Below are 2,923 nucleotides of genomic sequence, written 5' to 3'. Positions count from 1 at the left end.
TTATTGGGTGCAAACAAATGTTTATGACTTAATTCACTCATGTTTATCACCATTTAAATAGGTTTCATACAAGGCCTACTTACTGCCATCAATATGTTGTGTGTACTCCTGCAATATAAAAAAAAAAAAAAAAGATACATTTTATATATATATATATATATATATATATATATATATATATATATATATATATATATATATATATATATATATATATATATATATACATACATACATATACATATACATATATACACACACACACACACACACACACTATACATATAGTACAATATACACTTTATATATATATATATATTTTTATGAGAGATATATTTATATATATATAGATACACACGTATTTAAACTCATGCAGACAGGTAGTTAACCAGACTTTCAAATACACACAGAAAAGTATGTGGGAAAAAAACATTTCATTTTGCAGTTGTGTGTGTATTTACTGATATGGCTGTCTAAGCACTATTTTCACACAGTGCTCTTTGTTATTTTTCTAGAAAACTCAATGTTACTGAAATAAGTGTAGGAATGTTTTCACAAACGAGATAAAAAAATGATACATGTTTTTCCCACATTCGCCTATCACTAACCACAAAACTTAACCCAATTAAAAGGACACATCCAATTGGCGTTTGAAATAAGGAGTAAAAGTAGTTACTTTTGTTGACCTTGAAAACGAAACACAGGAATTTGTTAGCCATTGAGCAGAATCATTTTGATGAGCAAAGAAGACAGAACTGCACACATCTTTTGTGCTACTCTGACATGGCTGATGAATTCGTTAACAATATGAATCCCCTTTTAGGGTATAAGTACATGGTTTCAGAAGCAATTTTAAACAGTCGCGGACACAAAGCAAGCACACGCCAAATCTATGATTTGATTCGAGCTAAATATCCTTATTACCAAGACCGTAGGCATGCGCGGAATTTTAATTCCTCAATAAGATTCACTTTATCAACTAATGACTTTTTTGAACGTGTGCAGGATAAGCTAGAACACACCTATGGTTTCTGGAAGATTGCAAAGGAAAAGCATTTTACCCTGAAAGAGGGCACATACTGTATATTGTTGTGAAAGGCATATTTATTCCTAATGCCAATAGCAATGGATCCGCTACTACTGTTCCGTGTGAATCGATACCTGCTGCAATATCTGCACCCTCCATTCCTGAAACCCACATTGTACAACAACAAAAGTACTATGATTATGTACCAAGCCTTTCAGCTGAAAATGCATTGGAATGGGAACCAGAAGAAATGAACCTACCTCCCGACCAATTGTTTGAAGAAAGCAGTGGCGATTCCTATGAGCGCTTCATGGAGGAGATGTGTGTCATACTGGATTCAGCGGGTGGGTCAAGCGTGGATGAAAATGCCTTGCATTTCTGGAGCGACCAGTTGCAGCCAGACGAAGAGTTAATTCTAGAAGAATGGTAAATATAACAACCGTTATGCGTTGACTGTGCGTTTAAATGTTTTTTTTTTTTTTTTTTAACCACCATTTTCCCTTTCAATGCGTGGATACAGCGTAACATTGCAGACTGCATAACATGTAGCGATCACAAAGAAATTGTTGCCGAATACAATATAGTATAACCTGAAAGAGTAGTACACATTGCTGACGGAATAAATATACGTACTTTCCTATCCCTTTAACCATAGTAGCAACATTTTAACATAACTCTAACACATACCTGTTTTGTTATCATGCAACATTTAAAAGCGGGTCCACCACGTATGACGTGGGACCCTTGTCATGGCCCAAGGCGTCCTTAAAAAGGATTACGGATGTAAGTCCCGCCCCCAAGCGACGTGCGCGCCTCAAAGCCTATTGGCTGTCATGTTTTGTTATAGTAACGGTAACTGCAGTGTGTCATGTGTGCGGCTCAGTGTTTGTAGCCGTAAAGTGGGCGTTAGCCGAATGTTAATTGAGTGGGAGGAGAGTTAGCGTGCGTTTCACGCTGGTTTAACATGACGTCACACGTATTGCATTTGCGCATTGTGTTATCGGCCGTCATTTCTGTCCAAACACGTCTGTTTAAAAAGAATACAGATGTACTCGTTTAGAACGAATGTAGTTTCGTATTCATTGTATTTGAAATAAAGATTTTATGTTTAATGGTATTTTCAAGATGTATTGAACGCACAACGTACGCTTTGTTTTGCGCATGCGCTAACAGTTAGTGCAGCCAAGCGTGAAGTGCGTGCGCACACTAAGATGTGCGCGCACATTTTTCAGTATACAGGCAACGTTCACATAATATACATAGTTATGCCTGCTACAAATTTAAAGAAACATTACATACTGATATACACTTGTACTTCTAACATATAAGTGAGTGACGTGTGTATGTACACAATCATATAGAGCTGTGTAACGCGTTGTCACGGATACATATATAGTAAGGTGCCATATTTGACCATCATGTGTTTGCTGTATTTCAGAGATGTCGGGGAAGATACAATCGGATCAATGTATGATTTCAGAAGAGTCTACCTTTATATGAGATGATTGTGAGGAGGAGCCACCGACTACTATACTACATATGGAACTAATTTTATATTGCTTGCAGCGCTTATTAACAAACAATTAAAAATGTGATACCCTTATGCCTATATTGCATAAGCACTTAATTAACATAATGATGTTGCAAAATAGTGCCTCATGAATTTTTATTGAGTGTTCTTTAATGACTACTATCATTTTATGGCATGGTGTGTTTTATATATAACAACCATTCCCACTCTGCTAACACATTTGTGAATTCTATTGTGTAATGGAACGTATGACTGTCGAAACTATGTAACAATAATAATAATAATAATAATAATAATTATAATATGAGCATGTTCATGTATAGCGCTGCTAGTTGTACACAGCGCTTTACAGACACATTTTTCAG

This window comes from Ascaphus truei, assembly GCF_040206685.1.
Source record: "Ascaphus truei isolate aAscTru1 chromosome 13 unlocalized genomic scaffold, aAscTru1.hap1 SUPER_13_unloc_1, whole genome shotgun sequence".
In the NCBI taxonomy this organism is placed as follows: domain Eukaryota; kingdom Metazoa; phylum Chordata; class Amphibia; order Anura; family Ascaphidae; genus Ascaphus; species Ascaphus truei.
The sequence above is the reverse complement of the archived record's forward strand: the minus strand, read 5'-3'. Positions refer to the sequence as shown.